This window comes from Phyllobates terribilis, unplaced genomic scaffold, assembly GCF_046119375.1.
Source record: "Phyllobates terribilis strain yellow unplaced genomic scaffold, ASM4611937v1 Scaffold_13__5_contigs__length_258822181, whole genome shotgun sequence".
Classification (NCBI taxonomy): Eukaryota; Metazoa; Chordata; class Amphibia; order Anura; family Dendrobatidae; genus Phyllobates; species Phyllobates terribilis.
This window is the reverse complement of record NW_027362773.1, coordinates 183,900,940-183,926,342: the sequence shown is the minus strand read 5'-3', so window position 1 is coordinate 183,926,342 and position 25,403 is coordinate 183,900,940. Positions and strand designations below refer to the sequence as shown.

At 47.5% G+C, this 25,403-nt stretch overlaps 4 non-coding genes across 4 annotated transcripts; all 4 read left to right on the top strand.

Moving 5' to 3' along the window:
- The first annotated feature begins 2,752 nt into the window (after window positions 1–2,752).
- On the top strand, window positions 2,753–2,824 carry TRNAQ-CUG (transfer RNA glutamine (anticodon CUG)). The gene has a single exon. It is a non-coding gene; the product is annotated as a tRNA-Gln (tRNA).
- A 903-nt stretch (window positions 2,825–3,727) lies between these two features.
- On the top strand, window positions 3,728–3,809 carry TRNAS-AGA (transfer RNA serine (anticodon AGA)). Its single transcript has one exon. It is a non-coding gene; the product is annotated as a tRNA-Ser (tRNA).
- Window positions 3,810–4,537: 728 nt separating this feature from the next.
- On the top strand, window positions 4,538–4,609 carry TRNAQ-CUG (transfer RNA glutamine (anticodon CUG)). The gene has a single exon. It is a non-coding gene; the product is annotated as a tRNA-Gln (tRNA).
- Window positions 4,610–5,511: 902 nt separating this feature from the next.
- TRNAS-AGA (transfer RNA serine (anticodon AGA)) lies at window positions 5,512–5,593 on the top strand. Its single transcript has one exon. It is a non-coding gene; the product is annotated as a tRNA-Ser (tRNA).
- Window positions 5,594–25,403: the final 19,810 nt, after the last annotated feature.

Genomic DNA, 25,403 nt, shown 5'->3' with positions numbered 1-25,403 from the left:
ACCTAATATTGGGGTTATGGCGAATTGATGAGAGCAGGTGCTCCGTCACTAGGATGTATAAGAGAGGGGACAGAGGACATCCCTGCCTTGTCCCATTGGTGATTGTGAAAGGTGAAGAAAATATTCTGATGCACCCAATGGGCCTTGGGACACCCGGAGCCGGACCCTTTTTGGTGGATGCTGGTTTTTGTAGCCTTCGTGGCGGCGACCCGGTTCCGTGGCTCAGGGTGGTCAAACCAGTGGCGGAACTATTTATGTGGTTTTGATGTTTAAATGTCCGACTACGCCACCCGTGGATTGCGGTCAGAGTGAACCGCCGCTGCAGGGCAGACCGCTGAGGCTGGTGTTGTGGGTGCAGCAGAGCGTAGCATAACTCACCACGGGAGGAGTATAGCCTCAGGGCAGTGTATGCGGAGGATGGGGGTGATGGTGCAGGGCAGCAGCAGTAACGACACGGAGTCAATGATGCAGTCCAGGGCCTTTACTCACCGTTCTTATTATCCAGACCACGTCTGCAGGTAACGGCTGCCCACGTCGTACTGTGCTCACCAGGTGAGGGGCTCAGACAACTCCCAGATAACTTTGGAGCGCTTCACAGGACCCCAATTGTGTGTCCTTTGTCTGGCCTTTCTTACCAACCCTTCTGTCCTGCTGCCTCGGGCCTCTTGGTAAACTTGGCGCCAGTTTCCCTGACCATATGTGGTGCCTTCCTAGCGGGTGTAGCGAGGGGCTGCGCCACATAAAATGTCAGAGCCTCCGGTTTCTAGCTGAGGGTCATTTCCTGCCTCCACTAGTTTCGGGGACCGGTCTCCCCCTTTGGCCTGACCCCTCCACGCAGGTGGATTCGGGTGTGCGGTGGCGACTCACCCGTCCTCACCCCTGGGATCCCTTCATTCCTCGTTCCTGGAGCCTTCTCCGCTCCTCTTCCTTCCTTCTCCCTCTTCCAGGCCTGGGCCTCTGTTACTAGGCCCGCCTCCGGAGCAGAGCTCATGCAGAGCCCCTGCTCCCTGCCACTTCTGCTCAGACTTCTCTGCACTGAACTAAGATGGTGCCCACCTTTTATACTCCCTTCTCAATGCACCCAGGAACTGCTTCCTCCCTGCTCCTGCACTACAGGGTTCCCCTTCCTCAGTGTTCCCTCCCCCCACTCCAGCCAGGGACAGGGACTGTCGTGCCCATCTCAGGGGCATATTGGTCGCCCTGCCCCACGGCAATGTGGTGTAATGCATGCAGGTGTCGGGTCCTGATCCACACTCCATCCTTACCTGAGAGTGAGATATCACACCTCTGGGTGAGGTGCAATACGTCTGTAGCAACCGAGCCCTCAGGGTGCTACAGTTCCATTTATCTTCAGCCTAGGTGACGTATTGCGATACAGGGCCGTGATTTTGGCTATAAAAGGGTCCCCTAGACCCCTACCCCAAGCTTTTTAAGAGAATCATATATGGCATGCCAGGAGACTCTATGGAATGCTTTCTCAGCATCCAACGAGAGTATCTAATTACAAATTTTTAACTGCATCTAGCCCAGGAAATACTTTGTGCCTAGTAGCAGTGTCTGCTAGTCAGCGGATTATCCCGGCTGTTAAGCAAGCTACACCACCTGTAGTTTGGACACTTAATTTTTTCAAAGGAAATGCTTCGGGACCACGGGATACTCAGTGAAGAGCATCAGGAGGCACCCCAAGGCATAGGGGCTGGGACTGGCAGTAGGATGCCTTGCGGTGGACAGCCGAGCTCGATCCTTATAAAAGCTTTTTAACTGCAGCAGCTTTAGTGGACGCTACTGGAGCTGGAATTACGCGGCTGCTGGCATGAGACTTGCCCTCCAATAGATCCTTGTAAATGGATTTAAAGTGTATTCATTCAAATTAGAGAGACAATTTAAATTAAAAAGCTTAGAGCTGCCTCAACTACAGGGGGGCTCGCTCGACCCACCAGCGGACAGGCACCAGTATTGGGAGAGGGGGGCTGGCCGTCAGGGTTCACCGCGGCTCTGGCACAAACCCGGCGACACGGAGGTGGCACGGGCAGGAGCGGACTGAACGTGTCGGCTTCTCACTTTTTGGATTTTAGAAGGGCATGACATGCCTATATTTGTGTCTCCCCCTCCTTTTACTCCTCCACCTCTTTTCTTTTCGCATGACTATATGTACTTGTCACTTTTCCATGTGTTAGTTGTCTCTTCTGAGCAGTTTGTCAGCTTTTGGACACCTTTGAAGGTGTTTCTATGTGTTTTTGTTTGCCTGCCATTGGTTTTAACGGTGTTCGAAGGTGTTCGACGAACAGTTCGGCGAACACACGGGTGTTCGGCGAACCCAACCAAACTCGAACACTACGGGGGTGGCTCAACACTACTTAGCACACCATGAAAAATCTTTAGTGACTTCTGGATGCGCAGAAGTTTTGCAATTTCTTTTTCTCTCACCCTTTTTCCAGCTGATAGAACCAGCACGCTAATTATTAGCCAGATTTCATCAACATTTTAAAACTGTCCTTGTTGTGATATCATGGAACTTTAAGCACACTTGTGGAATAAAAAGGGAGGAAATATTAATTTACAAATGTGTGTTAGATATACATTTGCGGGACAGCTTTAGAACCAGTTTTCATCATAATGCATGAATTCCCAGGTTCCACTGAGATTAGAACTCAGATCACTGGATTAAGAGTGAATTTCTCACATTTCCACTATTTACACATGCTCTTTTACTGTTTTCAAAAGAAAATCCAGCCAGCTTCATTCGTCATATGGTTCCATGGTGTAATGGTTAGCACTCTGGACTCTGAATCCAGCTATCTGAGTTCAAATCTCAGTGGAACCTGAGAACTTCTTTGTGCATAATGGTTTTATCTTTTCTGCTCACACTCAATTTGCCAATGCACATGGTTTAACATAAAAAGAGAAAGTTAAAATCCACATGGCAAAAAGATCTATCTATCAAGAAAGTTTAACTCAAAAGTTAAAGTTAACTTCATTTAGCAAAACTCATATCATCTATGTCACACCAAGCAATCGTACTCTATGACTTGTGCCAATGTTCGCATGACACTTTTTCCAGGTGGTTGAAACTGACCAGGATTTCAAGCCGAAAGGGCTTCAAGAAACGACAGCGATTCTTTTCCTGAATCACCCTTTTTAGTGTTTTCCAGCATTTTTGTAAACATAGTTTGGTGATGTTTTTCTAAGTATTGTTTCGGGCATCAAATGAGTTTGTTTAAGTTTCTTTTTTGCTCGCAAAATGCTGTGAACGTCACTCAGGAACCTTCCAGGGGTCTTTCTAACCTACTCATTGACTTGTATAGCAAGTATAAAGCAAGCAAAATATACCTGAAAAATGATATGCTCACTTCTGTTAACCGCTTGGCGTTTTGGGAAACTTAATGAGGTTAAAAGACGCTCAATACCTGATCATATGAACAGCAAACCTTTTTGCATGGAAATGAATCTGTTCAAACTATTGAGCATTTTCAAAGCCTTTTTCAGGAGGTGTTTGGAACAAAGTCACTCTAAATCCGCCTTATGAATTTTAATAAACCTTGAACTGTAAAAGGTTCCAATTGATGATACCTTTAAATCAGATTTTTACATTTCAGTGAGGCCTGGAATTTTGTTTGCAATTGAAATCTTCCATTTTCTGAAATGTCTTCCAGAAGGATAATCAATGATATTGATCATGGAGCTATAAGAAACGGTATGGAACTCCTAAGAATGAAACAGTGTCTGAGTAGTTGTGGCCGAGTGGTTAAGGCGATGGACTAGAAATCCATTGGGGTCTTCCCGCGTAGGTTCAAATCCTGCCGACTACGTTTAACTTCATGTAACATTTTGACAAATTATCTAAGTAGATCAATTTCCACATTCCCAAGTCTATTCCCCACTAAAATGGTCTGTAATCTATGGATTGTATTTGTAGAACCAGCTTAACAGCATCTGTAGATGTTCTTTTGATTAGTCAGCCGGGTGAGATGTCACTTGTGCATCACACCACCAATCAAACAAAGCTCAGAGGGTGCCATCAGGTATGTGGTGCAAATCCTCCTTTTTTCCAGCGAACACAGACCACTGCCGTGTCTGATGGACTGGGATATGAACTTTGATTTGCACCAACTCTACTTGAACTATCTTTCCGATGGAACCTTTTAGCACACCATGAAAAATCTTTAGTGACTTCTGGATGAGCAGAAGTTTTGCAATTTCTTTTTTTCTCACCCTTTTTCCAGCTGATAGATCCAGCACGCTAATTATTAGCTAGATTTCATCGACATTTTAAAACTGTCCTTGTTGTGATATCATGGAACTTTAATCACACTTGTGGAATAAAAAGGGAGGAGATATTAATTTACCAATGTGTGTTAGATATACATTTGCGGAACAGCTTTAGAACCAGTTTTCATCATAATGCATGAATTCCCAGGTTCCACTGAGATTAGAACTCAGATCTCTGGATTAAGAGTGAATTTCTCACATTTCCAATATTTACACATGCTCTTTTACTGTTTTCAAAAGAAAATCCAGCCAGCTTCATTGGTTATGTGGTTCTATGGTGTAATGGTTAGCACTCTGGACTCTGAATCCAGCGATCTGAGTTCAAATCTCAGTGGAACCTGAGAAATTCTTTGTGCATAGCGGTTTTATCTTTTCTGCTCACGCTCAATCTGCAAATGCACATGGTTTAACATAAAAAGAGAAAGTTAAAATTCACATGGCAAAAAGATCTATCTATCAAGAAAGTTTAACTCAAAAGTTAAACTTGATTTCATGAAGCAAAACTCATATCACTTATGTCACACCAAGCAATCGTACTCTATGACTTGTGCCAATGTTCGCATGACACTTTTTCCAGGTGGTTGAAACTGACCAGGATTTCAAGCCGAAACAGACTCAAGAAACGACAGCGATTCTTTTCCTAAATCACCCTTTTTAGTGTTTTCCAGCATTTTTGTAAACATAGATTGGTGATGTTTTTCTAAGTATTGTTTTGGGCATCAAAGGAGTTTGTTTAAGTTTCTTTTTTGCTCGCAAAATGCTGTGAACGTCACTCAGGAACCTTCCAGGGGTCTTTCTAACCTACTCATTGACTTGTATAGCAAGTCTAAAGCAAGCAAAATATACCTGAAAAATGATATGCTCACTTCTGTTAACCGCTTGGCGTTTTGGGAAACTTAATGAGGTTAAAAGACGCTCAATACCTGATCATATGAACAGCAAGTCTTTTTGCATGGAAGTGAATCTGTTCAAACTATTGAGCATTTTCAAAGCCCTTTTCAGGAGGTGTTTGGAACAAAGTCACTCGAATTCCGCCTTATGAATTTTAATAAACCTTGAACTGTAAAAGGTTCCAATTGATGATACCTTTAAATCAGATTTTTACATTTCAGTGAGGCCTGGAATTTTGCTTCCAATTGAAATCTTCCATTTTCTGAAATGTCTTCCAGAAGGATAATCACTGATATTGATCATGGTGCTCTAGAAAAGGTGTGAAACTCATAAGGGTGAAACAGCATCTGAGTAGTTGTGGCCGAGTGGTTAAGGCCATGGACTAGAAATCCATTGGGGTCTCCCTGCGTCGGTTCAAATCCTGCCAACTACGTTTAACTTCATGTAACATTTTGACGAATTGTCTGAGTAGATCAATATCCACATTCCCAAGTCTATCCCCCACAGAAATGTTCTGTAATCTTTGGATTGTATTTGTAGAACCAGCTTAACAGCATCTGTAGATCTTCTTTTGATTAGTCAGCCTGGTGAGATGTCACTTGTGCATCACACCACCAATCAAACAAAGCTCAGAGGGTGCCATCAGGTATGTGGTGCAAATCCTCCTTTTTTCCAGCGAACACAGATCACTGCCGTGACTGATGGACTGGGATATGAACTTTGATTTGCACCAACTCTACTTGAATTATCTTTCCGATGGAACCTTTTAGCACACCATGAAAAATCTTTAGTGACTTCTGGATGAGCAGAAGTTTTGCAATTTCTTTTTTTCTCACCCTTTTTCCAGCTAATAGATCCAGCACGCTAATTATTAGCCAGATTTCATCAACATTTTAAATCTGTCCTTGTTGTGATATCATGGAACTTTAAGCACACTTGTGGAATAAAAAGGGAGGAGATATTAATTTACCAATGTGTATTAGATATACATTTGCAGAAAAGCTTTAGAACCAGTTTTCATCATAATGCATGAGCTTCCCAGTTTCCACTGATATTAGAACTAGTGTTGAGCGAACATGCTCGACACTGCTCGGTACTCGCCCGAGCATCACGCTACTCAGGATGTTCGGCGAGCACCGAGCATTTCTGGGTTTCTCGGGCGGGAGCTCGGGTCTCCGCCCTGCATGTTTGGCGTTCTTTACAGAGCCAATGAACATGCAGGTATTGCCAGTCAGTCACTGTAATGCCGCAGCCATGTTGTTTGTCGGCATTACAGTGATTGGCTTGCCGCACAGCGTCACCTCGAGTATTTAAAACCGGGTGCCGCCATCTTGGACACAGTCGCTCCGGATCAGACAGTGTAGGGACAGCGCTGCTGATTTAGGGAGAGATATATCCTGCAAAATAGTTAGTGTAGGGTCTGTAAAGGCTGCCAGATCAAACAATCCTTCTCAGGACTAATATCCATCCCAGGTATATCAGGCAGGCAGGCAGGCAAGCTGTATAGGAGACGCAGTGGTTATACCAGCAAACGCTACATTACAGTCCTGTGTGCTGCTCCTGTTGCTGAAATTGCTGGACTTAGCTCCAGGTCCCGGGGGCCAGGAAAAATCCTTTTTTTTAATCTAAATCCTCTTTTTTTTTTCCTCATACACAATGTACAAATACCCATCTTATTAACCTTTTGGTGTCCCCCCCCCCCCCCCCCAAAAAAAAAAGTGTGCCTCTGATTTTTCAGACACAAATATATCTGTTGAAAATAGTCTGGTGTAGGCCCGAGAAATAGAAGTGTGGTTTTGCAGTTCTATGGGCCATTTGTATCTAAAAAAAACAGTTTGAGTGTGTCGCTCAATGTTCAGCCGCAAATATATATATTTAAAAAAGTCTGGTATACACCAGTAAATTATTACTGTGGTTTTGATGTTCCACGGTAAAACATCTCTATTATCCTGTTTTTGCCATTTTTTACTGTATAAAAATAATAATAGTGTCTCCCTGATTTTTTAGACACAAATATATCTGTTGAAAATAGTCTGGTATAGGCCCGAGAAATACAAGTGTGGTTTTGCAGTTCCACGGTACAAACCTCTGTATTATCCACTTTTGGGCCATTTGTATCTAAAAAAACAGTTTGAGTGTGTCGCTCACTGTTCAGCCGCAAATATCTCTATTTAAAAAAGCGTGGTATACCCCAGTAAACAATAACTGTGGTTTTTCCATCCCACGGTAAAAAATCTCTATTATTCAGGTTTTGGTAGTTTTTTCCGTAAAGAAAAACAGTAGTGTCTCCTGACTGTTGTGACACAAAAATATATCTGTTGAAAATAGTCTTGTGTAGGCCCGACATCCCAGTGTGGTTTCGCAGTTCCACCGGTCAAATCGCTGTACTATCCAGTTTTGGGCCTTTGGTATCTAAAAAAAAAGCAGTTTGAGTGTGTCGCTCACTGTTCAGCCGCAAATATCTCTATTTAAAAAAGTGTGGTATACCCCAGTAAACAATAACTGTGGTTTTCCTCTTCCACGGTTCTAATCTACTCTTTGTTACCCTTTTTCCATTGATAGTGCAAGTGTAAGCTATTTTACTTCATTTACAATGGGCAAGGCACGTGGCAAGGGATGTGGAAGTGGACGTTCTGGTGATTGTTCGTGCAGAAGATGGGGCCGTGGCCAAGGTGAAAATGTGCCACAACCAACAGCCACATCTTCTCGCTCCCACTTCTTGACCGAATTACTAGGGAAGCACAGAACAACACCAGTATTGAGAACTGATCAGTGTGAATAGGTTATTAATTGGATAACAGACAATACTTCCAGTTACCTGGGCACCACCACCTCCGGTCTGTCTTCCACACGGTCAACTCTTAGTAGCCGTGAGTCTCGACCGCATACTCCTCCTCACCCTGATGCTCCTTCCTCCCAGCATGCCGAGTGTCGTCAAACAGCAAGTGATCCCACACTTGGACACTCTGAAGCGCTGTTCACTGGTCCATTTCCATATTTGGGCCCCTCGCCTGATACGCTTGAAGTAGTCGAAGAGGAGATCCCATGTTGCGATGCCCAAATATTTGAACAGCCACGGCCACAGGAAGTCGACGTTGGCAATCTGTCACAAGAGGTGGACGATGACGAGACACAATTGCCAGGAAGTGAGGAGGAGGATCGTGGTGCGCAAGTGGAAGAGGAGGAGGTGGTGGATGATCTAGTAACTGACCCAACGTGGAAGGAGGACATGCAGAGTGAGGCCAGCAGCACACAGGGGGAGGGAGGCAGAGTACCCCAACAGGCAGGAAGAAGCAGTGTGGTGGCCGCAGACAGAAGGCAGGCAACCGTTCCCCGTAACACCAACACGAGGGACGTAGCCAGTACAAGCGGTAGGTCTTCCAGAGTCTGGGATTTTTTTAAAGAATCTGCTGATAACCCCAAAACGGCCATATGTTCCACCTGCCATGCCAGCATCAGCAGGGGTGACAAAACTACCAGCCTGACCACCACCAGCATGATCAGGCACATGACAGCAAAGCACCCGACTTTGTGGGGCAAAACCCAGGGTCCACGACCAGTGTCAGCGGGTGTCACCACTGCTTCTTCCACTGTTGTGCGTGCAATAGAACCCCTTGTTGTGTGTGCAAGGCAATCCCCTGTCCATACTGCATGTAAAGATGCCCACTCCTCTCAGTCTTCACTTGTTATGGCAGTTTCTCAAGAAACAGCATCAACGTCCACGTCCACGTCCCACCGCAGTGTTCAATTGTCCATATCCCAGTCCTTTGAACGAAAGCGGAAATTCGCAGCTAACGCCCCACAGGCCACAGTCCTAGATTCGCACATTTCACGACTGCTTGCATTGGAAATGCTGCCTTTTAGGCTGGTGGAGACGGAATCCTTCCGCAATCTTATGGCGGTGGCCGTCCCTCGGTACTCGGTCCCCAGTCGACACTATTTTTCCAGGTGTGCCATCCCCGCACTACACAAGCACGTGTCCCAAAGCATCTGCCGTTTCCTCAACAACGCAGTTACTGGGAGAGTCCACCTGACAACGGACACTTGGACAAGTGCTTGTGGCCAGGGAAGGTACATGTCTCTGATGGAACACTGGGTAAACATAGTGGAAGCCGGGACCCAGTCGGACCTTGGGACGGAACACATCCTCCCCACACCGAGGATTGTGGGCCCTATGTCAGTCAGAGTTGCCCCCACAGTGTACAGCTCCTGCGCATCCTCCTTCTCCGCCTCCTCCTCATTTTCAGCCTCCATCTCAGATATCACCACGTCAGTTACAAGCTGGAAGCATTGCAGTACTGCCTTCACCAAGCGGCAACAGGCTGTGCTGAAACTCATAAGCTTAGGTGATAAACCTCACACTGCTTATGAGTAGTGTTGAGCCACCCCCGTAGTGTTCGAGTTCGGTTCGGTTCGTCGAACACCCGTGTGTTCGCCGAACTGTTCGTCGAACTATTCGTCGAACACCTTCGAACACCGTTAAAACCAATGGCAGGCAAACAAAAACACATAGAAACACATAGAAAACACCTTCAAAGGTGTCCAAAATCTGACAAACTGCTCAGAAGACACAACTAACACATGGAAAAGTGACAAGTACATATAGTCATGCGAAAATAAAAGAGGTGGAGGAGTAAAAGGAGGGGGAGACACAGATATAGGCATGTCATGCCCTTCTAAAATCCAAAAAGTGAGAAGCCGACACGGCCAGTCCGCTCCTGCCCGTGCCACCTCCGTGTCGCCGGGTTTGTGCCAGAGCCGCGGTGAACCCTGACGGTCAGCCCCCCTCTCCCAATACTGGTGCCTGTCCGCTGGTGGGTCGAGCGAGCCCCCCTGTGGTGGAGGCAGCTCTAAGCTTTTTAATTTAAATTGTCTCTCTAATTTGAATGAATACACTTTAAATCCATTTACAAGGATCTATTGGAGGGCAAGTCTCATGCCAGCAGCCGCGTAATTCCAGCTCCAGTAGCGTCCACTAAAGCTGCTGCAGTTAAAAAGCTTTTATAAGGATCGAGCTCGGCTGTCCACCGCAAGGCATCCTACTGCCAGTCCCAGCCCCTATGCCTTGGGGTGCCTCCTGATGCTCTTCACTGAGTATTCCATGGTCCCGAAGCATTTCCTTTGAAAAAATTAAGTGTCTAAACTACAGGTGGTGTAGCTTGCTTAACAGCCGGGATAATCCGCTGACTAGCAGACACTGCTACTAGGCACAAAGTATTTCCTCGGCTAGATGCAGTTAAAAATTTGTAATTAGATACTCTCGTTGGATGCTGAGAAAGCATTCCATAGAGTCTCCTGGCACGCCATATATGATTCTCTTAAAAAGCTTGGGGTAGGGGTCTAGGGGACCCTTTTATAGCCAAAATCACGGCCCTGTATCGCAATACGTCACCTAGGCTGAAGATAAATGGAACTGTAGCACCCTGAGGGCTCGGTTGCTACAGGCGTATTGCACCTCACCCAGAGGTGTGATATCTCACTCTCAGGTAAGGATGGAGTGTGGATCAGGACCCGACACCTGCATGCATTACACCACATTGCCGTGGGGCAGGGCGACCAATATGCCCCTGAGATGGGCACGACAGTCCCTGTCCCTGGCTGGAGTGGGGGGAGGGAACACTGAGGAAGGGGAACCCTGTAGTGCAGGAGCAGGGAGGAAGCAGTTCCTGGGTGCATTGAGAAGGGAGTATAAAAGGTGGGCACCATCTTAGCTCAGTGCAGAGAAGTCTGAGCAGAAGTGGCAGGGAGCAGGGGCTCTGCATGAGCTCTGCTCCGGAGGCGGGCCTAGGAACAGAGGCCCAGGCCTGGAAGAGGGAGAAGGAAGGAAGAGGAGCGGAGAAGGCTCCAGGAACGAGGAATGAAGGGATCCCAGGGGTGCGGACGGGCGAGTCGCCACCGCACGCCCGAATCCACCTGCGTGGAGGGGTCAGGCCAAAGGGGGAGACCGGTCCCCGAACTAGTGGAGGCAGGAAACGACCCTCAGCTAGAAACCGGAGGCTCTGACATTTTATGTGGCGCAGCCCCTCGCTACACCCGCTAGGAAGGCACCACATAGGGTCAGGGAAACTGGCGCCAAGTTTACCAAGAGGAGGCCCGAGGCAGCCGGACAGAAGTGTTGGTAAGAAAGGCCAGACAAAGGACACACAAAGGGGGTCCTGTGAAGTGCTCCAAAGTTATCTGGGAGTTGTCTGAGCCCCTCACCTGGTGAGCACAGTACGACGTGGGCAGCCGTTACCTGCAGACGTGGTCTGGATAATAAGAACTGTGAGTAAAGGCCCTGGACTGCATCACTGACTCCGTGTCGTTACTGCTGCTGCCCTGCACCATCACCCCCATCCTCCGCATACACTGCCCTGAGGCTATACTCCTCCCGTGGGGAGTTATGCTACGCTCTGCTGCACCCACAACACCAGCCTCAGTGGTCTGCCCTGTAGCGGCGGTTCACTCTGACCGCAATCCACGGGTGGTGTAGTCGGACATTTAAACATCAAAACCACATAAATAGTTCCGCCACTGGTTTGACCGCCCTGAGCCACGGAACCGGGTCGCCGCCACGAAGACTACAACCACCAGCATCCACCAAAAAGGGTCTGGCTCCGGGTGTCCCAAGGCCCAGGGGGTGCGTCAGAACATTTTCATCACCTTTCACAATCACCAATGGGACAAGGCAGGGATGTCCTCTGTCCCCTCTCTTATACATCCTAGTGATGGAGCACCTGCTCTCATCAATTCGCCATAACCCCAATATTAGGTGGATTGAGGTGGGAGGCACCGAGAACAAGTGCTCTCTATTTGCTGATGATGTCCTAGTATATATCACTCAATCACATATATCCATCCATGCTGTTATGGCTGAAATAGATCACTTTGTTACATGGTAAAATTTTAAAATCAATGCAGCGAAGTCTGAGGCCCTCGATGTCTCCCTCCCCAAATCCATATAGGATTCCATCCAGTCCAACTTTCCCTTTGCCTGGCCCTCACAGGGTATCAAATACTTAGGAATTCCTATTCATAGAGACCTCTCCCATCTATGTTATCTTAATTTTGGGCCCTTTATTGAACAATTCCATACAGACCACGGTTGGCAAGTTAGAACTGTAAGATTCACTACGTGAACCGCTGGTGTTTTGTGGAAAAGCACATGTACACCGCGTTCCAAATTATTATGCAAAAAGTGTTTAGGAGTGATAAGGGAAGAATTTGTTTGTTTGTCAGTTAAACTCATTGATGGTGATGTGTGTCAGGGCTCTTTATATCACTGTAAGCAATTGCAGACACCTGTGCTAATTAGTTTGGCAGGTGTGTCCAATGAAAGGCAAGACTACTTAAGAAGGCTCTCTCACATTATTAAGCAGCCTACATTTTCTGCCAAAATGGGAAAGAAAAAGGATGTGTCGGCTGCTGAGAAGCAACAAATTGTGGAGTGTTTAGGTCAAGGCATGACTACAATCAACATTGTGCGATGATCAGGATGAAGTGTCTTGGCAATCAAGAAGTATGTAGCTGATTCACAGTACACACGTGTGCGTGCTGATAAGGGCAAATTGAGGACTCTTTCCTACAGGCAATTACGTCAGGTTGAAAGAGCAGCGGCAAAAAAGCCTTGTCATAGCAGCAGACAAGTTTTTGAAGCTGCTTGTGCCTCCAACGTCCCCCGAAAAACAAGATGCAGGGTCCTTCAGAGGTTTGCAGCTGTGCATACGCCATCCTGTCGACCTCCTCTATCCACTTCACACAAGCAGAAACGGCTCCAGTGGGCCAAACATTACATGAAGACTGATTTCAAAACTGTTTTGTTCACGGATGAGTGCCGTGCAGCGCTCGATGGTCCAGATGGATGGAGTGGAGGATGGCTGGTTGATGGACACCCCACGCAAACACGGCTACAGCGCCAACAAGGAGGAGGTGGAGTAATGTTTTGGGCTGGAATCATGGGGAGAGAGATTGTTGGCCCCTTTAGGATCCCTGAATCCCTGAAGGCGCTAAAGATGAACTCCATAATGTATGTGGATTTTCTCAAACAGCACTTCCTGCCATGGTTCAAGAAGAAGAACCGTGTATTTCACAGCAAGATCATTTTTCTGCATGATAATGCACCATCTCATGCTGCACATAAAACATCTGCATCTCTGGCTGATATGGGCATAAAAGGGGACAAACTTATGGTGTGACCCCCATGCTCCCCTGACCTCTACCCCATTCAGAACCTTTGGAGCATCATTAAAAGGAGTGTCTATGATGGCGGGAGGCAGTTCACATCTAAGCAACAGCTCTGGGAGGGTATTCTGTCCTCATGCAAAACAATTGAAGCAGAAACCATCCAAAACCTGACAAATTCAATGGACGAGAGAGTTCAGAAGCTCCTTTTGAACAAGGGGTCCTATGTGAAAATGTAACATCACCTAGAATAAAGTTTTGAGTTGAAAACTGTTTGATTTCAGTTTCTAACAACCTGCTAATGCTTATAATTTCAAAAATGACCATATTTTTGGTCTTTATTAAAATGAAAAGGTTGATCAAAAAGTTTGGGGGATCTAAGAGTGTGGCAACCCAGTAGTCATGATTACTTCGAATTCTGACAATATGAGGGTCATGCTGCAGGTAGTGCAGCAAGAAGGCACTTATGTGTCTTGCGCATCTCGGAGCCCCAAAATTATTTTCCGGGCTAGATGCAGCTAAAAATTATTTTTAATTTTAAATCTGGTGGAGCTTATTATAGATGGCCTAATAGGATCAGTGCTGCACACTGCTACAAAGCCCAAATTATTTTCCAGTCAAGATACAGATAAACATGATTAGTAATTTGAAAGCTTAAAACGTTTGGTAGGGTGATTTTAACCAATCATCAAGCTTTTACTCTCCCGAGGATGACACAGGGGTAGAAAAGTCGTTTCGGATCCATGATTTGTTCATCTTTATGAACGTGAGTCTGTCTACATTATCAGTGGAGAGCCGCGTGCGCTTATCTGTCAGCACACCACCAGCAGCGCTGAACACACGTTCAGACAGAACGCTGGCTGCGGGGCATGACAAGATCTCCAAGGCGTAAGTGGCTAGCTCCAGCCATTTATCCAGATTGGAAGCCCAAAAAGAGCAAGGGTCCAGTGACACAGTCGTGGCTTCAATATTTACTTGGAGATACTCCTGTACCATCGTCTCTAGGCGTTGACTATGTGTCAGACTTCTTGTCTCCTGTGGCCTTGCAAAGGATGGGCTAAAAAAGTGGTGAAATGATTCCGCAAAATTGATGTTACCAGCAGATACTGTGGTTCTGTTACGGTTTGAGTGCTGAACACTTGACGGTCCCACGGTTGGCAAGTTGGAACTGTGAGATTCACTACGTGCACCACTGGTATTTTGTGGAAAAGCACATGTAAGATTCTGCAACAGTCTCTGCTGATACTCCTGCATGCGTGCATCCCTTTCTATGGCAGGAATAATTTCTGCAAATTTACTTTTGTACCGGGGATCTAACAGTGTGGCAACCCAGTAGTCAGGATTATTTCTAATTCTCACAATTCGAGGGTCATGTTGCAGGTAGTGCAGCAAGAAGGCACTCATGTGTGTTGCACATCCAGGAGCACCAAGTCCCTGTTGTGTTGGTGGCGAGGTAACAATCATGCTTCCTTCCTCTGTCCTCTCCCCCCAACCTCGCACAACAGAAATGTGATCAAGGTCTCCCTCATCTGATGAGTCTTCCATCAGTTCGTCCTCCACTTCTTCCTGGGCTCCTGCACCTTCCTCACTAGTTTGGCTGCTACCATGCGCCCTGGTAAAACCATCTCCCCCACCCTCACATGCCTGCTGCCTTGGTGCTGCCGACCTTCTGGACCTTGCAGATGTTAGCCCTTCCGCATACAACTCCTCCTCCTCTACTTCCTCCACCTCCTCTTGTGCCACCACCTGACTCCGAATTCTGTTTAACATGTGCTCCAGCATGTAAATCACCGGAATAGTCATGCTGATAATGGCATCGTCAGCACTAAACATCTTCGTCGCCATTTCAAAACTGTGCAGAAGGGTGCATAGGTCCCTGATCTGAGACCACTCCTCCAGCGTGATTTACCCCACCTCTGAATCTCGTTGGCCCAGGCTATACGTCAGAACGTATTGCACCAGGGCTTGTCGGTGCTGCCACAGTCGCTGCAACATGTGCAGAGTTGAATTCCACCGGGTAGGCACATCGCATTTTAGCCGGTGAAGTGGCAGGCCCAACGACTTCTGTAGAGATGTAAGTCGCTGAGCTGCGGGATGCGAACGGCGGAAGTGAGCACACAGCGACCGTGCCCTCTGCAGAAGGCCATCTAGTCTGGGATAGTGGGCTAAAAATTGCTGGACAACCAGGTTCAACACGTGAGCCATACAAGGCACGTGTGTGACATTGCCCTGGCGAAGGGCCGCACCCAGGTTTGCAGCATTGTCGCACATGGCCTTCCCTGGTTTCAGGTCCAGTGGAGACAACCATTCATGAAATTGGTTCTCCAGAGCTGACCACAACTCCTCAGCTGTGTGACTCACGTTTCCCAGACATTTCAATGTAAAAACCGCCTGATGACGTTGAGCCCTACTGCCAGCATAGTAAGGAGGTGTGCAGGATCCCTTCTGCGCAGTTAGAAAGCTTGTGGCATGACCAGACAGGCTTTGGGTGCAGGTGGAAGACCGAAAGGAGGTTGAGGAGGCAGAAGCAGTGGAGGAACTTTGACATAAAGAGGATTGACGCACAACTCGTGGGGACGGCAAGACTTGGACAGCAGCCCCTTGTCCTGCTGTCACCATAGTTACCCAGTGCCCAGTCAGCGACATGTAACGCCCCTGTCCATGCCTACTCGTCCAAGTGTCTGTGGTGAAATGCACCCTGTCACACACAGAGTTTCTCAAAGAAGCGGTGATGTTGTGTGCGACGTGCTGGTGGAGCGCAGGCACACCTTTCTTTGAGAAGTAGTGCCGACTGGGCATCTGGTACTGGGGCACTGCGACGGACATAAGGTCTCGAAAATCCTCTGTGTCCACCAGGCGGAAAGGCAGCATTTCTGTAGCCAAGAGCTTGCAGATGGTGAAATTCAACCTCTTAGCTTTCTCATGGCTAGGAGGAAATGGTCTTTTACTTGTCCACATCTGAGGGACCGAGGGCTGGCTATTGTGCTTAGACGGGGTTGATAAGGGTGTCCCCGGCAAACTGCCGGTCTGTGAGGAAGATGCAGGCGGACATGTTAGGTTGCCTTCATCCAAAGGTGGTGCTATCGATGTCGGACAGCGCTCAACACCAGCTGGTGTTACCACCTCCAAAGAAAATGATGACCTGCCAATCACGCTGGCTGTTGCGGGTAAAGAGGTGGCAGGTCTGCGCCCCAAAACAGGTGTGACTGCTGTCCCCCCAGTCACAGAGGATGAAGAGGCCGCGGATGCACAAGATATGGCAGACGGTGGTTGGCCCGGCCGGCTAGGCCGCATTGTAGCACACTGAGCTTCCCACTGCAACTTATGCTTCATGTCCATGTGCCGGTTCATGCAGGAAGTACTCAAACTATGTATTTTTTGGCCTCTACTTAGCTTTTGCTGACAAATGTTACAGATAACACGAGTTGGGTCATCTTTATCGATCTGAAAAAATGCCCAGGCTATGCAAGGCTTAGCACCCATGCGACCTGAAGAGCCACCACGACTTGTGGTGAGAGGCAGAGTTGTGTTTGAGGATGCAGTTGTTGACGTGCTTCCAGTACTACGTCTCTGTCCAGGAAGGCGCAACCTGACCTCGTCGTCACTAGCATCTTCCTCCACCTCCTCTGCTGACCTCATCTCTTGGCTGACTGTGGGTTGACAGTAAGTGGGATCTCCGACCTCATCATCATCACCCTGTGCGTTATCACACCCGTCGTCCTCAGAGCCAACCTGTTCCTGCCCTGACAAAAAACTAAAGTTGTCGCTCCAATCAGGTATTTGAGTCTTATCATCGTCTTCCTCATTGTCTCCACCAACAGGAGTTACAGTTTGGGAATGAGGGTCTACATTATGGTCAGAACCTTCTGCGTCTGGTCCTGGATCCGACTCATAAAGATTCTGGGCATCAGTGCAGATCATTTCCTCGTCTGGATTCACAGAAGCGCTGGAGTCGACCTCTGATTCCCAGGCTATAGTATGAGTAAACAGCTCTGCAGACTCAACCATCTGTTCTACCTCATACTCAGACGGGCAGCTGGAGATTTGGGAGCTGTGAGGAAGCAAGTGCGATTTGGGTGACACCTTTGAGGACTGGAGTATTTGTGATGTTGAAGTTGATGTGGAGGAGAGCCCACTTAAAGGAACACTTGATATCCGTTGAAGCACCTGCTGTTTTTGTGCCTCATCTGGAATTTGTAGCGATTGGCGTGGCCGTAAGAAAGGGATCTTATCACATTGTCCGCTAAAAGAAGTAGACATTTTACTTTGGCTGGAAGATGGTCTTTCTTCTGCAGATGTTACTGTTGCTTTAACACCTACCCCACGGACACAACCTTTTTTCCCCTTCCCAACACGCCTATTCCCTTTTCCACCAGCAGCAGGCCTTTTTCCACTCATTTTGGTGGTTAACTAATTCACAACTCTGGAGCTGTTTGCACAAAAAAACAATGGATGGTAACCGAGCAGTGCTGAGTGGCCAAACTGTGGTATTAGGCCAAAACTATTGGCTGGGTTAGATGCAGAAAAAAATTATTTTGAATTTGCAACCTGATGGAGGTCAGTATAGATGGACTAATAGAGAAAGTCCGACACACTACTAGAAGGCCAAATATTTTTTCAGAGGAAGATGCAGAAAAAAATTATATTCAGTTTGCAACCTGATGGAGGTCAGTATAGATGGACTAATAGAGAAAGTCCGACACACTACTAGAAGGCCAAATATTTTTTCAGAGGTAGATGCAGAAAAAAATATATTCAGTTTGCAACCTGATGGAGGTCAGTATAGATGGATTAATAGAACAAGACCCACACACAGCTAGAAGCCCAATATTTTTTCAGAGGTAGATTCAGAAAAAACTATATTCAATTTGCAACCTGATGGAGGTCAGTATAGATGGACTAATAGAACAAGTCCCACACACTGCTAGAAGCCCAAATATTTTTTCAGAGGTACTGTAGATGCAGATAAAAATTAGTTTTAATTTGCAACCTGATGGAGGTCAGTATAGATGGACTAATAGAGAAAGTCCGACACACTACTAGAAGGCCAAATATTTTTTCAGAGGTAGATGCAGAAAAAAATATATACAGTTTGCAACCTGATGGAGGTCAGTATAGATGGATTAATAGAACAAGACCCACACAGAGCTAGAAGCCCAATATTTTTTCAGAGGTAGATGCAGAAAAAAATATATTCAGTTTGCAACCTGATGGAGGTCAGTATAGATGGACTAACAGAACAAGTCCCACACACTGCTAGAAGCCCAAATATTTTTTCAGAGGTACTGTAGGTGCAGATAAAAATTAGTTTTAATTTGCAACCTGATGGAGGTCAGTATAGATGGACTAATAGAATGATGCTATGCCCAAAAGATTTTACTTCACTAGGTGCAGTAAAAAAATTGGTATTCTATACACAGGTGGTATATCTTGCAACACAGATAGGCTACTCCACTGACTAACACACTCTGCAATAGGCCAAAAAGGATTAGCTTTGCTAGATTCAGCCAAATGCTGTGAAAAAAACTTGCACAGCACTGGCACAGGCCTGCCTGGCAAAAACTGATAGGAACTCATGTAACCTAGTCCTGAAAAGGACTGCAATTACAATTAGTCTTTACTCCCACAACCGATCTATTTAAGAGCACAGACCTCCCTGATAAAAGTCGTAGGAAATGCTGTAACCTAGTCCTTAAGAGGACTGCAATCACAACTATTCCCTACTCCCAAGCTATCTGTATATTTGTGCGAAAATTGGCTTGAAATTAGCAAGGTATAGCGCACACAGCAACAGCGGTGCCGTCTAACACGCCGCTGCAGCAGTGAGAAAATGGTGGCGACGGGGAAAATGGCTTGGTCTTATAGGGCAAGGACATGTGACATTTACTGCCAATGACACATGCCCTTGCTTGTGTGAAAAAAAGCACTTCGCTCCGTGTGTGCGCTGCTGATAGGCTGACAGATTGCACCTCCCCACTGTAAATGCGGGAAAGAGAAAAAAAAATGGAGATCTTCATTGTTCCTGCAGAGATCCATCCCCTGCCCCTCCCCCCACCCCGCTGTACACTCAAACTGCGTATTAACATTAATTTTCATCATTACTGAGAAAAAATCCAGTTATGATTTTGGTGCACGAACAGTTATCGAACATAATCTCGAACAGCCGAATTTTTCTCAAATTGTTCGTGTTCGCCGAACGGCTCGAACACCGCTCAAAACAGCTCGAATTTGAGATTGGCGAACAGTTCGAGTAGAACAACGCTCATCTCTACTTATGAGTTGTGGACTGCTGTGAAAGAGCAGGCAGATCTGTGGCTGAGACCGCTGAACCTACATCCCGGCATGGTCGTGTGTGACAATGGCCGTAACCTGGTGGCGGCTCTGAGGCGAGGTGAGATCACACACGTACCATGCCTGGCTCATGTGCTTAACCTCGTGGTTCAGCGTTTTCTTAAATCGTACCCCGAGTTGCCAGATCTGCTCGTGAAAGTACGCCGCATGTCAGCTCATTTTCGCAAGTCGGCTACAGCTTCCGCCGCCCTTGCTGTGTTTCAGCAGCGTTTGCAGCTTCCGGCACACCGACTGGTGTGTGATGTCCCCACACGTTGGAACTCTACCCTCCACATGTTGCAAAGGATTTGTGAGCAGAAGAGAGCAGTTGTGGAGTACCAGCTGCAACAAGGCCGTCGATATTCAGGTCAGACTCCACACATAAGACCTCAGGAGTGGACCTGGATGTCTGACATATGTACCATCCTGACAAACTTTGAGGAGGCCACCAAGATGGTGAGTGGCGATGACACCATCATTAGTGTCAGCATCCCACTTGTCTGTCTTTTGCAACGCTCTCTGCAGAGAATTAAAGAGGAGGCATTGCAGCCAGAGTATGATGAGATGGATCAAGAAGCCATAGCGGGCGATTACACACAGCCCAGCCTCATCTCATCCCAACGTGCATTGGGGGACAATGAGGGAGAGCAGGAGGAGGAGGAGGAGGAAGAACAGGAGCTGCTATCATGCATTGTAGACGGTAGTACCTGTACAAGTGTCATACCGTCGGTTCAGCGTGGGTGGCCTGAGGACAGGGGGGAGGAGGAAGAGGAGGAGGAATAGGAGAGCATGGTCAGTCGTCATCTTGGTGAGGACTCGGAAATCTTGCCCATTACCAGTCTGGCACGCATGGCTGACTTTATGTTACGCTGCCTTAACCGTGACCCTCGCGTTGTCAAAATGTTGGGTGACAGTCATTACTGGTTGGTGACACTTGTAGACCCCCGCTACAAGGAGAATTTCACTCTCTTATTCTTGAGGTGGAGAAGTCTGCAAAAATGGGGCAATACCAGAAGGCCCTTGCTGCAGAACTCTTAAAAAAATTCCTATCTGAACACGCTAGCGGCAGAGGTCACAGTTCGTTGCCCAACCAAGGCGTACAGGCGAGAGAGATGCAACTCCAATCCAGCAGAGGCAGGGGAACACTGTCAACGTTCTTGGACAGTTTTCTGACATCCGCCCAGCTTACAGGCCCTGAGGCACAGTGTACTCTCACAAAGGAGTGGAAAGTTTCAAAAGATGGTGAGGGAGTACCTTGCCAATCGTACCAGCGTCCTCCGTGATTCCTCTGTGCCTTTTAATTATTGGGTATCCAAGCTGGACACTTGGAATGAACTCGCTCTGTATGCCTTGGAGGTACTGGCCTGCCCTGCCGCTAGCGTGTTATCGGACCGTGTTTTTAGTGCCGCTGGGGGAATTATAATTGATAAGCGCACTCGCCTGTCAACTGACAATGCTGACAAGCTGACCCTTATCAAAATGAACAAGGGCTGGATTGGGCCAGACTTCTCATCACCACCAAATGACAGCAGAGTAACATAAAGTCAAATCCACTGTGTTATTTCGGGAGGTGTATTCACATGCACCGCTTCACTCCCACACATGGGTATACGCTTCCTCATTTCGGCTGTTTAATCTTCTTCTCCTTATCCTCAGCCGCCACCACCACTATACCACCAGGGTGCCAGCATTGCAAGTTCCTCCGTCCTAATTTTTGGCAGCTTTTGCTGGGAAAGCATAAGCAAATACCATGGGACACCCACTCCCCAATAATGGGACTTATGTTTGTAATATGCTGTACTGCATGGCTCTTGTAAGGGGCATTGCAAGTTGCTCCGTCCTAATTTTTGGCAGCTTTTGCTTGCAAGGCATAAGCAAATACTATGGGAGACCCACTCCCCAATAATGGGACTTATGTTTGTAATATGCTGTACTGCATGGCTCTTGTAAGGGGCATTGCTAGTTGCTCCGTCCTAATTTTTGGCAGCTTTGCTAGCAAGGCATAAGCAAATACTATGGGACTCCCACTCCCCAATAATGGGACTTATGTTTGTAATATGCTGTACTGCATGTGACGCGCCCCCTGGGCCGTGTTGTCACACTGTCACAGAATACTGGAGGTAGGGGGCCTAAGCTGACCCTAAGCTGGGGCCCTGACTAATCCCTCAACCTGGAGGTACTGTTAAAGGTACAGAGGTCCAGGCCGCCAGCGTAACCCCTACCTCCTGAGGATCCCTGCACCTCAGTAATCTAGTCCTGAGAAGGACCCCGATCACAACAATTGGGAACCAGAAATAATATGCCCACACACAGTATTTAGACGAACGAGACAGTACAAGGGAAAAACCAAAACCACCTTGCATACAACTTCTACACAACTACAACAGAGGGAACACCAACGGGAAAGGAGATAAATGATAAAGCGAGGAAAGGGAAAAAACACTTCCAAATACACTTATCTCAGCAACTCCAAACACCACGATCCGCTCTGTAAGTCTGAATGAAAAGCTTTCACCTACACCTCCCAAACAGACCTGCAGGAATATGAAGGAGTCTCACTAAAGAAGCATTGATTGCAGCTGGGCGAGGCTGGACCTCAGCTAGCCCAGAGAGAGAGAGAATTAACTCCTTCACTGCCGAAAAAACACAAAGCACCAACAAGTCAGCTGCGAGAAGTCAGGCTGTGTACTCGTGACGATCTTCGTGGCAACACACCCGTGACACGTGTGTACACGTGTGTGGGATACCCTGTGCCGGGTCTCTGGGGTCTGTAGTCTCCGTGGCGTTGACCCGGTCCCGTGGCTCAGGCTGGTCAAACCAGTGGCAGTCTTTCTTATGTTTTGAGGTTAATTGTCCGACTGCGCCACCCGTGGATTGCGGTCAGGGAGTACCACCGCTGCGAGGCAGACCGCTGAGGCTGGTGTTGTGTGCGCAGCATAGAATGGGATAACTCCCCTCGGGAGGAGTATAGCCTCAGGGCAGTGAGTGTGGATGATGGGGGTGATGGTGCACGAGCGCAGCAGGAACGACTCAGAGTCTTTGCAGTGCAGTTCAGGGTCTTTACTGATGAATATAAGGTAGACCCTCCCGGGAGTACTGGCTAGCATAAGAGGCCTGGTCAGTCTGTGAGCAAGCAGGAGTTCCCCTGGCCAGGTGGAGTTGTAGGCCTCCCCGTCTGTCTGCACTCTTCCTGGCTACCTTGCTGTAAGCGGGTAGAAGTAGCCCACGTCCCTGAGTGTACCGTGTAGTGCTCACCCGTATGGCTGGTGACTTGGGGCCTTCTGTTAGCCTCCACTCCACGATGGCGGTGCTGGTCCCTTGCTTGTGACTGAGCCTCCGGGCTTCTATGGCCAGAGGACCTGAAATCCCCTGCCGGCTGGTTTCTGCTGCTGGATATATAAGTCCTCACAGCTTCGGACTCCTGTGTCCGGTTCCTATTGTCTTCTGCCAGGGTGAGCTCTGCTCAGCTTCCAGCCCCTGGTCTTTAGCTCCTAGCTCCTACAGAGCTCCTTGCTGTTACTTTTCCTTGCTCTCACTCTGACTCTGACTGTTCTCTGACTCACTCAACCCGCCCCAGATCCAGTTTATAAGGGCAGAATTCTCCCCTCCCAGGACTGGGCCAGGAGGATGTTGCATGTTTAAGGGATCCTGACCAGGAAACCTCCCACTTGCTCTCCGACGTAATATCTCTATTACTGTGGTGACCAGACCCCTGGGGTGCCACACATGGCTCTTGTAAGGGGCATTGCAGTTCCTCATAATTTTTGGAAAGCCTTCCATTCACTGCTTAGGCCAACAGTGCACGGGAGACCCAGTTGCTATAAATCGAAAAAAAGGTTTAGTTAACGCCCTCTGACCTCCATGTCATTTCCAAGGGGCATTGGAGTGGCTCGAAATTTTTGGTAGGCATTGCACTCACTGTATGCCCTATAACTGTGTAGCCGAACAGCTTCTTTTGTTACAGAAATATATCCTACAAGACATATCTGGTTGACTGGCCTGATATTGATGTGAATGGTCCCTGTTCCTCCTGCTCTTTCTCCTTTTGCCACCACCTCATCCATCATTTATCACCTGAAGCTTTGTTTTAAAGGGAGTCATAGAACTGGGATAGTAGCAGGAAAACATCCAGCAATCCTCGGAGGAGGTAGGATATGCGCCAAAACGCGGACCACCACAGGCCTAGCCGCTACTACATACATGCGCTTGCATTCCAAGAAAGCAAAGCAGATGCTAACTTCTATCATCATCATCATGCTCCTCACCTAGGCACTCTCAACTCCCCTGATGGAGAAGCCAGGGCCCACCGGAGGAGTCTGGTTCTCTGGTGGGCTCGTCCAATGCTGCCCTAAAGCAGGCCAGGCTAAGAAAAGTGTGGGGGAAGGTGACAGGAGAAATCAGGGCGGCTGGGGACCGAGTATGGACACCTGGCCGCCACCTGGCGGCTGGGGACCGAGCGTGGACACCCGGCCGCCGGGCGGCTGGGGACAGAGTATGGATACCTCGCTGCCGAAGCGGCCATGATGTAGTGGCCAGCTTCGGCCTCCTCCAAACTAAAAGGCCCCATTTCAAGTGAAAGCTAGCAGTATGGTATTGCAGCCTGCGGGTGGGTGGGTGGTTGGCTGCATATTTTCGCTTGCATTGCAAGGAATGGGGGAGGTACAATTGAACACTGCCCTGGGACAAGGACTTGCACGGGGATAGTTGCAAGTCTGCATCTTCTGATGCGGCAAGGATCACTTCTGATGGGCACACTTTTAGACAGTGACCTGGGGGTCAGAGATGCTTCTAGGGGTCTTCCCCATGCTGATCCCTTGACTTTTCAGCACTGTATGCATGTGTCACACAGCACATGGCCAGATAAGGTTGTAAAATGTTAAAATGACATTTCCCGGTGAACGCATTTGTCACGGTTGAAAGCAATACAAAAGTGCAAAAACGCATGAAAAATGCTACTTGTGAACATAGCCCAAGGTGTGGAGGAGTATTTTTGTTTTTGGTTATTTATTTTACCTTATACACAAGTTTTTACCCTGGAAAGGAAATTCATTAACATATTACCGCGCGCCGGTATTTTGAAGCTTTTTTTTTAAGCTTTTTTCACTGTTTTCAGAACATTAACAATAAGAACATGGAAGAGTCCTGGAGCCATTTGGTGCGCTGCATATGCTGCTACATGTTCACAGACTTGCCAGTGGAAAAGCCAAACTTCACATGCCAGAAATGCAAGCTTGTGTCCCTGTTGGAGGAAAAGTTGTGAAATCTAGAAGAGAGGTTAACTACCTTGAAAATCATTAAGGAAGGTGAAGAGTTCTTAGACAAAGCAGAATTATCTCTTCATGATTCAGAAAGAGAAGAAATTCGAACTGCACCTGACGAAACAGAGGAATGGTAGCATGTGACCCACAGAAGCAGGAGGATCGAGAGGCAGTCAGCACCCATACTGCTCAGGAACCAGTACCAGGCTCTCACGCAGGAGAACCATGAAGAAATACAGCAAAATAAGACTTTGCCAGCAATGAATAACCTTGTAAGCCCTCAGAATCCTCCTGGATGGAGAAAGAAGAATGTTGTGAAGAAAAAACGGAGATTGGTGGTCATGGGGGATTCCCTGTTAAGAGGAACAGAGGCCGCTCTCTGCAGACCATACATAACCTCAAGAGAAATGTGCTGTCTTCCAGGAGCAAAAATTAAAGATGTGTCTGACAGGATATCAAGACTCTTCAGACCTACAGATCACTACCCATTCCTGC